This window comes from Passer domesticus, chromosome 4 (genome assembly GCF_036417665.1).
Source record: "Passer domesticus isolate bPasDom1 chromosome 4, bPasDom1.hap1, whole genome shotgun sequence".
NCBI lineage: Eukaryota > Metazoa > Chordata > Aves > Passeriformes > Passeridae > Passer > Passer domesticus.
Genome location: NC_087477.1, coordinates 68,006,992 through 68,019,725, shown reverse-complemented (window position 1 = coordinate 68,019,725; position 12,734 = coordinate 68,006,992). Strand labels below are relative to the sequence as shown.

General features: G+C 36.9%; 2 long non-coding RNA genes across 2 annotated transcripts in view; one reads left to right on the top strand and one right to left on the bottom strand.

Annotated features, from left to right (window-relative positions):
- The window catches only part of LOC135299457 (uncharacterized), a 254,349-nt gene that overhangs the window by 99,563 nt on the left and 142,052 nt on the right, over positions 1 to 12,734 (top strand). The gene's annotated exons all lie outside the window — the stretch shown is intronic.
- LOC135300073 (uncharacterized) lies at positions 3,417 to 11,837 on the bottom strand. Its single transcript, XR_010361951.1, has 4 exons — positions 11,776 to 11,837; positions 9,377 to 9,629; positions 7,756 to 7,858; positions 3,417 to 4,254 (listed from the first exon to the last, which is right to left on the bottom strand). It is a non-coding gene; the product is annotated as an uncharacterized LOC135300073 (long non-coding RNA).

The window sequence follows — 12,734 nt, the reverse complement described above, 5'->3', positions numbered from 1 at the left end:
TGAACACAACTCAATATTTTTCTAGAAGTTTGCAAAACATAGAATTCATTAATTTATTATACCTGACATTTCTGGTTATATTTCTAATTTCCTCTTCCACTTCTTCGACACTTTTTTTTCTTATAACTCTTTTAGAAAATACTTACATTTCAAACTCTCTTTGTTATACCTTGCCACTGAATTCCAGCTTTATATTTCATATAAAAGGCTCTGTTCCTTTTATTTTCACATTAGCTCTTCGTTAATCCTATTATTTCTCATCCTATAATTATACCTTCCTATTCTCCTTTTACCACAACTCTTCTCTATGACAGTTCAGAGCATTGAACATCCATAGTGACAGCCCTTGTCTCCTGCAGGAGAGAATGTGAAGTAAATGAGCTCACGATAGCTGTCCTAGGTGAGAGGTCCTACATCGCAACATGTGTTGTGGGTCTGAGAGAGGCAAAGTCTTGTGTTTGGCAAAGTTTGGCATCCAGACTGGTGACTTGTGGCTTTTTGGAGGGTGGCCCAGCATTGGACTTAGTGACCCTTCTATGATAAAAAGTAGGCAACGAGTAATTTCAGAGAAAAAAAAAGTCTATTGCAATACTGTGTAGAGAAGGTATTTACTGACTTGAGAGATCAACCACAAGATCTGATGCCTATTCTGTGACATTTTTGAGAGTGTCTCATTTCAGACATCACCAGAAACAAACCTGATTGTCATCTCAGAAGTTGTGCTCTGTAGCCCATGTTCTGACTGAGCACTGGAAGCTGGGCAGTGACAGCTGTGCCTCTGGGGCTATTGAAGGCCTCATCCAGCCACCTCCTGGCAAGCACCAAACCACTGTCTTGTTCTGTCGGGAAACAACTTCTGTGTCATCTGCTACAGCTTCTGGTCAGAAGGTGATGACTCAAATGTCATAAATACTTTTCCCACCAAGGCGTGGTGTGTAGTGTCCAATGGGCAGGGTAGATAATATGTGGGCAGGCTTAGAGAGCTGTATTTGTTCCGTGTTGAGAAAGGAAGACATAGGGGAGACCTTATCATCATGTTCCACCATTTACAGGGTGGCTACCAGGAAGAGGAAGACTCCTTTTTTTACAAGAAATCACAAGGAGCAGGTAAGGGGTAATGGGTGCACGTTATTCTTGGGAAGGTTTGGATTGGGTAGAAAAAGAAAAAAAAATTCTCAATGAAAACAATCAGCTATTGGAATAATCTTCCCAGGGAAGTGATGGATTCCCCACCTTTAATATTCAGTAGGACAGGCTACTGGGACATCTTGTCTGGACCATGCTTTTGCCTAGAAAGGTTGTACTGGGTGATCCTTGAGCCCCTTCCAACTCGGTCTTCTATGAGTCTATGTTTTATAGTATTAATAGGAAATGTGATGCAAATGGCTTGTACATATATCATGGAATGTAATCTCAGTAGTTTGTGTTAATGCCATTACATATTGGCCCTACAGAGAGACGAAAATCTATTTTAATTTTTCTTGAATATTGAAAGTATATGCTGGTACATTTTGCCTGGGAATCCTGAATTCTGCAAGATGTGATCTTGAGTTTACTGCAATCACTTGGAAAGTAATTGTGTCACTACAGCTGAGAAATGAACTTAGTAAGTTTCTTGAGTATTTTATTACTTTATGTTTCCAAGCAAATTCAAATTGCAAAGATGAGGCTGAATAGCTGAAGAGGGGAAATATTCTTGTTTTCCCCTCCCCCTTCAATTATAAAATGTGAATTAAAATATATAAGCTTCAGTTTATCTGAAAAGTTTAATCACTGAGATAAAATAAATACATCCATTTACAATTTTCAAGGAACAGATGTAGAATGGTAATAGCACTACAGCTGAGGCATGAAGTCCTACATTTGCTACAGCACTTAGTAAAATTTACTGCAACCATTTGGCCTACCGACATTGATCCAGTCTATGCAGATTATGCATTATAATTTTATATTTATTTATTATAATTTACATCAATTATTTTCTTCATTGCTTGGAAATATGCAGTTGTACCTTTAACTTAGATGTATGGTATCATATACAGAATAGTGGGAAAATGATAGAGTAGAAACTCTTTTCAAAGACCAGACACCCCAGCTGAAATATGTTACATTTATTCACAGTTTAGGTGCCAGGCTCTTTGTTGTGTCACCTGAACCTTGACCTAGAATGACCAAACTCTAGTCAAGCAAGAGTTTTATCATCCCAGTTTTTTCAGTCCTTTCAACAAATGTTGTCAATTATGTCATTTAAATATGTTGGGCATGGTGAAAAATTGCCTGCTAATACTAGTCTTTAAGATGAGATATAGTCATCTCTGAACTCAGAAGACAGAAAATGAGACTCCCTGTCCCAATCTCCTTTAATTTACAATGTTCTTTATTTCCCTCCGCCTGCCTCCAGAAGGGCTTTCAGCATTATCAGGACATGCACACTTCTGGTAGTGAAAGGTCACTGATTAATTCACTCTACAACACAGTGCTTTGTGAACTTTTCAGATGTAAATTCTATTGTTCTGCTTGTTGGAGAACATGTAACTGGAAAACATAAGCCTGTTCCAAGCTAAACCATGAATGCAAAAGGACAAAAAACCAGGATTCTTTAAAGAAGCATTACTAATTAGGTGAAAGAAATTAATCTGCAAAGGGCCTGGGTCTGCAAAGTTGCTTTGGTTGTAACACTCTGAAGGGCTTCTACTCAGTGGTTCTCTGTGAAGCCTGTTTCCCTAAGTATAAGCATTGAAACTTGTGCTCAGAATCAGGATTATTTAAGTTTCATGAAAGGAAAACAAAGAAAAAAAAAGAGAAAAATGTCTGCTGATGAAAGCTAGGAAAAGCACCATTCGCTGAACTTTCATTTCTGAAGAGATGCATGACGGGCTTTTTTGTGCATGTCATATTGTACTAGACCCAAATGATTTTATGCTTCCCCAGATCAATGTAGTTTCTTTTTCATCGCTTTCAAGATGTTCTTGAGTATTTTTGGGTGCAGCCTTTCAGTTTAAAGCCAGGACAGGGATATTTTAAATTCTAGTAAATATCTCCATAGGTAACTGCTAGATCAGATATTATAATATTTCAAGAATAGCACCAAAATTACATTTTCCTTAGCACAAGAAGTAAACAGACACGAGATAAATCAATAAAATACTTCCCTATATTTTCATTCCTCTGTTTCTTTGCTACTCAGCGTCCTACAGTATTCGTATCAGCATAATTTCAGAATTATAAAACATCTTTCCCTATCTCAACCTCTCTTTGCCTTTGATTTTCACTTTCTTCTTCTAATTTCTTTTGTCTTTATGAGTATTGACATCCTGTTTCTTCGATAAGGTCTCAAGAGAAGGTCTTGTGCGAAGTGTCCCCAGATTATAGTCAGGGCTATGGTTTTTACCACATGGTTTTTAATTTAGATAACTAAAAGAATAAGACAATTAGAAAACTCAATGTTAAAAAAACAAAACAAAAACATTTTAATTTATTTCATCTCAGTTGGAGTCTAATCAGATTATTAAAACCCATGAAGATGCATACAGGTTCTGTTATAGAGTACTTTGTGCCAAGGGCTACATGTACAACTAATAAAAAAAGACCATCATAATTGCACATTCTTAAGGATATGTAGAGTTTTGCTTATTTGGTGTGTACAATGCCTCTTCTGCTTTTCTGTACCATACAAGACAGGACTTAAATTCATGTGAGAGTTTTCACAGATTTCTTTGAAAACTGCATTTAAGTACACACACTAGTGAACATATTCTGCCCCAATCATCAGGCAGAAAATAACTCCTATACCAAGGACACACCTGATTCAGCATGGAAAATGAAAGAAGGAATTTGCAAAGGATTAGAGCTGTTTCATGTTATCTACTCAGACAAGATGGAAACAACTTTCAATATGTGAATGCACAAAGGAATGTCTTAGGCAGTTCAATGTGGTTTCTAAAAACAGTTAACAACAGATGGTTATCTTTTCCTCAATTGAAACTCAGAGATTTCATTAGTTTGAATTAGTGTTTCTTGAAACTCTACATTTACTATCACGGAAAATCACTGAAGATGTTTCATGAAATTGAGGTGATGTTTGTTTCCGCCTTTTGTAGCAAGCATGTTTTCATCTTAGCATAGTTGAAATTATAAAATGTAGAAAAACAGAATCATTTCTGTCTTGTAGGAGCCTTTGCTTCAGACATTTCTCTGTTATGTTCCGTTGACTTCAAAATATGTATTTAAAAACCGCAATTTAATATCCAGCACCTGCAAAATATTGTGAAGTATTAGGAACAGTTGTAATGAAAACTGACTGCAAGCGTCATAACAACAGGTGACATTATTCATAACCTACACTTATAACAAGGTTGTGATGTAAACTCAGTGATCATAGATGAAATAAGCCAGCTACAAATGTGAAAATATCCTGAACTTTAGAAGTAATACAACCAAATATAATAAATCTTGCCTGCAAATGTAATAAGGCCCTTAACTGAAATGTAATAAAATCTATCAACAGCTGCAATGTATATGGAACATATTATATAGCTTTACTATGAATTATACCCCCTGCTGTTTATGGACTCCACAATGTCATGCTTTGTCTTCTTCCAGAAAATCAAGTGCTATGGGACTAAGTGTTTTCCAATTTATATTAAGTATGACAGTGTGCTAATACAAAAATGTTGAGGGTGAAAATGAAATTTTGAATCCAGATGTGCTCCTTCATCATCCCTTAGCGTAAGAGAAAGGATGTGGTCAACCACATGTGGCTCAAACACTTCCTCAGCTAGACAAGGTAGGAACTGAAATGGATCTTCTGGGTAACTAATATGTTCCTTTGCTCCTAACAATGTAAATATGTACACAAAGAAAGAGGGAATTTTGTTGAGTGATGCAGCAAAGAGAAAGTTCAATATCCATGCCTTTCTTTTTTGGCTTCTGAAATTTTATTTGAGGATAATGTATATCATTTCCTAGGAAGTGCCGAGTTGTGACTTCTTTATTGGACTCCTATTCCAAGAAATGAGAAGGAAGGTCTGATGCAATGTGTCTCACTGGCTGCCATCTGTTTGTGATAATCCTATGCACCTCTAAAGCTTCTGAAGTGACAAGAAAACCTAGTACTGTAGCTCAGGAGAAACCTAGGTGGTTCTAAGAGAAAATATCAAAGGAAAGATCTTGATAGTTTCTTTGTGTGCAGAGGTGACTTGATTTTCAGTGGTGCTAAATCCTATGCTATGGAGGACTTCTGACAGTTATGATGATTTTATAGTGACCCATTCCCAACACAAATGTTTCCATTGCAAAAGTAGTGCACAAAAATGAACTATTGCATGGGTTCAAAAGCTGTATGTATTGTGCCATCTGAAGCCACTCCACTGTCCCCAGTTTCTTTCTGTCACAGCGCATGAGGGATGAAAATGTGGTGTCATATCATAGCAAGATGTTGGACAGTCTCCTGACACTTCTAGCAGCACACAGCTTACTATTAATATCTCAACAAATAAGCCTAACAATATTGTGTCTTAAAAAAGTTATTAGAGAGCACTTTTGGTAGAACTTAACAATGGATTAAAGTATCTTGCATTTCCAGGCAGGAATTAAAACCTGCAATCTATCTTTAAGGGTTGTTGTAGAGAATGCTGCTGCAACTCTGTGAGTACAGAGGGACAAATAAAGTTATTTGGTAAAATTTGAACTGTGAACTTCTACTGGGCTTTTTCTTTTTAAAACAAAACAATTGTGGGCCTAAATTCCCACTAGGCACTTCTGTACACATATTAAGATGTAAGTCTTTATATATTTATGTAAGTTTATGTAAGTCCTATTGGATCTCAGAATGAAGAATTTGAAATTAGGGAAATAAAACACAGTTATGGTAAGTTGTTACAGAGAAGAAACAGTAAAAATGACTGTCAGAAATGTAAACACCACAAAATAATATAAAAAATTAAGAAAACTCCTTTGTTCTGTATTTTTAATTTAATAAGTTGTTACTTACAAAAAAAAATATATATAAAACATTTTCAGTTGTTTAAAGTTGACTGTGTCACTTAAAGGCTGCCATTACTACAGGACTTGCTTCCAGCTGAAGATCCATCTGGATTTAATAACTGTTCTATATTTTATTGTATTTTGATTTCCAGTTTGGAGTTGTGGGAGACAAATGACTGCTTTACTAAATTAAGCCCATATCCATTTATTTCACAAATGGTATTCCAAAATAACTCTAAATCATTTGTAAGGAAGTCACATACAGTACACTGGTCATGTAGCCAGTATTTCAATGAAATTTGCTCAATGTTTTCAATATAGTTCTTAACTTTTAACATATATTTAATACTTAAACATTTAGGTGGCATGAGATAGATGTGAGAAGATAGGTGTGCTATTTTGTCTGAAAAAAAAGAAATAACCTTGCACTAAGAGTGGTGGAGACATGAACTCAGTGAAATAATCTGTCAAAATTTCAAATTCAAAGGTCAGGGCTATCACTACTGTTCTAAGAATCTAACTTCATTTCTCAACATTTTTGTGTCCTGTGCAAACTGTCATGACTGCAGCCATGTTTTATTTTCTACTTAATACTTAACTAACTGTGCTAGTTTTGGCTGTGGTAGAATTAATTTTCATCAGAGTGGCTGACATGTGGCTGTGTCTAGTTTTTATAGTGACCACAGGGTTGATAATATAGAAATGTTTCTGGTTTTGCTGAGCAGGGCTTGCACAGAGCCAAGGCCTTTCTTGCTTTTTGCACTGCCACACTGATGAGGTGACTGAAGGTACGTGGGAGGGTGGGAACAGACACAGTCAGAATGCACATCACAGTCAGGTGACCCAAACTGACCAAGGACTATTCCAGACCATCTTACTCAGTATATAAAGTGGGGGGAAGAATGAGGAAGGGGGGATGTTTGGAATGATGGCATTGGTCTTCCCAAGTAATGCAGTATGTGATGGAGCCCTGCTCTCCTGGGCATGGCTGCACACCTTCCTCCCCAAAGGCAGAAGTGAATTATTGTCTACTAATTGTTTTGTTTTTCTTGTGTGATTGCTGTCTTTATCTCAGCCCATGAGTTTTCCATGTTTTACCCTTCCCTTTGCCTCCTGGATCTCACTGGTGGGGGAGTTAGTGAGAGGCTGCTTAGAGCTTAGGGGCTGGCTGGACTTAAACCACAACACTGAAAAAGAACTTGGTACTCTGAAAGAGCAGGGATGTAAACTTTTGGGGATTATCTTTGGGATATAATCCAGGAATATTAATTTGTTTTGCAGATTCATTGATTAATGTACAGAGATTAGAGACCAAATGAAAAGCAAATTCACCAAAGTCTTTAGACTAGTGACTAATGGTTTCCCAAAAACACCCATAAGTATACTGAAAAGGCTAAAAGGGGCATCCAGAAATGTTCATTTCTGCATTACATGTTCCAGTGGTAAAATCTATTTGAATTAGTTTAGCAATAACTACCCACTGTAGTGGTAGCAATGGCAGACCTTAAACAGTGGCAGACCTTAAACAGTGTAGAGCATGGATGGGAAAGAGGGCTGCCTCAGTGATGGTCTGATACCAAATATTCCCTCTTGGAACAGAACGGGAGCTCTAAAGGCACTGCAGTTCCAGGAATACATTTATTTTCTTCCCGTCCAAAGGAAAAGAAAAAGCACAGCTGCACCACAGTGCAATGCAGTCCAGAAGTTCAGGGGCATCCTCATGAGATGTTGTTTTTTCCTAGAGCTCTTTGGGGAGGTGTAACTACTCACCACTCCTGACTCCCAGTGGACAAAAAACATAGTGGAGCATTAAATGAAATGCACAGCACTGACATTTCAAACCTTCCTTGTGCCAGAAAATGGAACACCTGCACTGGACAATAGGAAATGGATGATTAGAGTCAAGCAAATTTGTCAATTTTCAAGAGTAATGCTATGTGCCAAATCCTACAAATGAAAGCCATAAATGAAAGATTATGGCAGTGAAAATCCCTCCAAACCCTATGTGTACGTAACAACTTAGTTATACTCTTTGGTCACCTGTTTTTTTGATTAATATGTTGAGGGTTTTTTAATGAGGTGAAAATATGAAAGAATTTGAAAACTTATACCATTTAGAGCTTCTCCTAGAGACAAATGATACTTAAATACATCCAAAAGAGAGATATTATGAAAATTCCCTTATGACTGAGTTCCTCTCTCTACTGTCAATAGTAATTGTTGAAGTATTACCATTCAACGTTTAAATTTAAACCAGGAATCTCCTATCATTTATAACAACAAAGAATATTCTTAAAATGAAACTTGGTTATTATCCTTGTCAAAGAGTAACACCTAAAATATTAATTTTACCCCACAAGATAGCTAAAGGGATGATAATGACAAGCGAAAAATGAATTACTTTAGCAAGCTTGGAGTTTTATTTATATCTTAATTGAAATTTTCTGGGAACAAACTTAAGAACAGTATGTCATTCTTTTAGTTTCTTCTTGGTTTCTTAAGGTTAAAATGTCTGTATATCTTTAACATGGTGATATTATGAAATTCTTCAGCATAGGAAAAGAATTTTTGATACATTCCAGTTTTGCAGTTGTAAGGAAAAATGGAAACTAACAGAAAGCTGTGACTGTTACTATATTAAGTAGAAATGTCCTGTGATTTAGAGAAATTGTAAAGTATTTCTTGTCATATTTGTAAGTACTTATATTTGTCAAATCTCTTCAGAACCTTATAGGGAATTAATTTTACATTTTTTTTTCCTTGAGATCAGAGTAGGGACTTATTTTTCTTTTAACAATAGCATAGATAGAACTCATGATACTCTTGTCTCACGCTAATTGATCCTGTGTATTTATATTTATGTGTATTTTTAGGTAAATATGTATAGCAATACACACCACTGAATATATATCCAAGTACTTTTACATGTTGTTGCTATGGCAGAGTACTGCTAATATCTAAGAAATAAAAAAATAATTACCACCAGAGGGCTCACAAGCTATTTTATCTTTGATGTCAACAACTGTCTAAACCAATGAACACTGAGACTTAGACTTTTCCCATAATTAAGTCTCCCACATTTTTAATATTTCTGTGAAGATATCTAGGTGTCCAGATATCAAGGTGAGGGTGCATTACCCCTTCTTCTGACAGCAGAATCTCATTTCAGTATTGCTATAAATTTCCTGCTTGATAAAAGAGTTCACTCTAAGCTCAGGGAGTTTACTTCTCTCTAGAAAAGCAATTGCTGTCTTGAGCTTAGATGTGCCTGAAGTGCAATACCCTCAACATTGGTTGGTAGCCTATAGATCGCATGGGCATGCATGCAAGGTGATATAGTTCTGTAATCTATGCAAAGACAAACGTGGGTGTAAGTATATTAATTACCTACCTTCCAGAAAAGCTATTCAGAAGACATACCACCTCCTCTTTTGTGAACTGCATGTGTATTTTATTGCCCAGGTCAGCCACCTCTGCCTTAAGATATAACTCTGATTCCAAGGCTTTCCCAGGGCAGAAAAATTGCTGATCCTTTAAATGCTTCTTGGGGTCACCTGGCTTGAAGCAGGCTGGCAGCAAACAATATACATGCAAACTGCATGTACTGACCATATACTAAAAAGGAGGAACAAGGAAGGCTGTACCTGAAAAAATGACACTGTTATAAAGTCCTTAGATGGTAGGCTTGAGAAAAAACCCAAGGAAAAATACATCCAAAATCAGATAGGCTGACATAACTAACTGCACATATGCAGGACAAGCAGCAATCCCAAAACCCTTTCTGCAGGGCATAACGTGGGAAAGTCTGAGAGATTCATCTTCATGTATTGAAACCTACCCCCAAATCATCTCCAGTCCTTTTATTCCCTCCTCACAACTACCAGCATCACTCTCTCAGTAGCTCTTATTCTCCTTTCCTTCTTGGTTTTATTCGTTCCTTGTGATCTCTACCAAAGCTGGCTTTGCTCTTAAACCTCCCTTTGATTTCTCTGCTTCTTTAATTCCTTTCCTTTCCTCTTTGTTTTCATTCCCTTTGCTTGATGCCAGAGCCTGTATTTTCAATTCTTCCCACCCTTGTGCTCTCAGCTCCTCACTCCCCTCTCAGCGCTCTCCACCTGACTAATCCCCAGTACTGGCTCCTTACCAAAAGCACTACTTCCATTTCTGTTCTCATGCTGTCAAACACATCTGGAATAAACTCACTTCCTCAACTTAAACATAATTCTCTTATCTGAGCTTGTCTAAAGATTTTTACTTCTCTTTCTGAGCAAACTCTTAAGCTGCAAATTGCCTATCATTGCTCTCTACCTTATAGTTCACTCTAAAATTTTCTGCCCTCAGCACTCTGCCACTTTCTGCAACATCCCCCTCACAATCTTTCCCACCTCCTCCATCTGTAAGGGATGTAAACCCCTTGCAAGGTTTGAGTGAGTAGCATCCTTCATCACCAATAATGAATTTTTGTTTTTGGTGACCAAATGCAGTGATCAGACTTTAGAAATTGAAATCAACAAAGACAAATGAATACTAATCCAAGAATGACACTTCCTTAGTACTTTTAATAGGCTTGATTTACCATGAACAAAAAATAATTTTCTAAATAAATGTTTCTATTCGGTTATCTTTAAGCATTCTGTTCCCATCTGCTTTTCTTTTACAGCAGACATAACAAGAAGGTGCTTAAAACTTGCTTTTATTAAGCATATGCAATTGAAACCACTTCAAAGCAAGATTTAGTAAAATATAAAGTGGGTGATGACCATTGATTATAATTTCATTTGAGTTGAAAGACTTAATTGTTGTAGATCTTGAATGGACAGTATTCAACTCAAGCAAAAGATTTTATTTTATTTATTTTTCTTTTAAACTCTCATTGGGTTTATCTCATATTTCTTGGTTTCCACAGATGCTTTTGTTCACAAGGTAATAATTTTCACAAGAACAGAATTGATGAAGCGTTTTTCTAAACGTCCATGATATTTGTAGACATAAGACTTTGGTACTGTGGGTTGTGTTTACTCAACTGCTACCATTGTTACCAATGAAAATAAAAACACTGATCCAGTGAAGAATAATATTTGATTGGGAGAAAAAAAAAATTAATGTATTTACAGCTGAACAGCAATTTGAAGCAGTAAACAGAGGTTTTGTCTGCATTAGCTTCAATGGCAGATATTTTTATTTCCTTTACTTCAGTAGTGACTCTAGTTTAAATTTTCACTATATTTAGGCAATCTAAATTTTCTGTGAGGCTTCCATCTACCTGCTATTCTTAATTTGTACCAGTTAATTTTCAGATTTAATTCTGGTTAAAATGGCAGTCTCTGTTTATATTAATGTGGTGCATATATTTAAAAGTATAACCTATGAACAGAAAATATGGAAAAACTGAATCTTGGGGAAAAGAAAGGTGTTTCTCTATGATTGGGGTTTAACCTCAGCCAGCTGCCAAGGCCTGCACAGGCTCTCACTCACTCCCCTACCAGCAGGAATGGGGGAAGAACCAGAAGAGTAAAAGCTGGAAAGCTCCTGGGTGGATACAGATAGTTTAATAAGAAATGAAAAAGCAGTGCACACAAGCAAGGCAAAAGAAAGAATGAATTCACTGTTCCCCACAGACAGGCAGGTGTTCAGCCATCCCCAGGAAAGCAGGGATCCATCACCCATACCAGTGACAGGAAAACAAACACCATCACTCCAAATGTCCCGTTCTTCCTCCTTCTTCCCCTACTTTATACGCTGACATGATGTCACATGGTCTGGAATATTTCTTTGGTCACTTTGTGTCACCTGTCCTGGCTGTGTGTCCTCCCAGCTTCTCACGCACTGTCAGCCTCCTCACCAGTGTGGCAGTGCAAAAGCAGAGGAGGCCTTGTGTGAGCCCTGCTCAGCAATAACAAACACATCTCTGCATTATCAATCCTGTGTTCATCTCAAATTCAAAACATAGCCCCATACCAGCCACTGTGAAGAAAAGTAGTCCAGCCAAAATCAGCACATCTACACTTGGAATTAGACCAATTTTATCTGCTATCCATGTTGAAATTAAATTGGATGTGAAAAAAATACTGATTAGTAGAGGCTATGTATGTGGAAACCTTCTTGACCATAACAGGCATGCACATTTAGCAGCCAAGTGTTTCCTCAAAAATCCACTTGGCATATGCAAGATGGACACATAATCTAGTAATGGAAAGAGTTGTGGAGGAGAAAATTAAGTAAAAGTTGTAGTACATGTTCTTCATTGGTTGACACTGAAGTAATAGTAAAGGGTGTGAGAGTAATTTGCTGGTCTGATCCCTCAGCTTAGATTCTTAATCCTTCGCCTTTGTTTTAGATAGATTCTGAGCTCCCTGGAGCTTAGTGTATTAAAAATACCCTGCTCCTGAGTCAGTCAGTTGTTTAACATAATGGTGAACATATGCACAGTTGTAATGACAGTCAGTTCAAAGCTTTAGCTCCTTTGCTTATGCTACATCTCAGCTGAGTTGGATAGCCCACTGAACTTCCAGTATGACCTATAATATTGAGCATTTGCTTTTTAGGACTGCTGAAAATGCTAAATCTCACTTTTATCACAATGCTGTGACCTCTTAAATCAGCTCTCATTGATCTGATAGATCAAAATTTCAAGGGTAAACATCAGTATAGATAAGAACTGGAGAAGGAAATAAAACTGGATAGAGAAGACTAAAATGCATAGAACATGACAATGGTCAGTGACACATTTACCAGAGGGCATCTTTTTT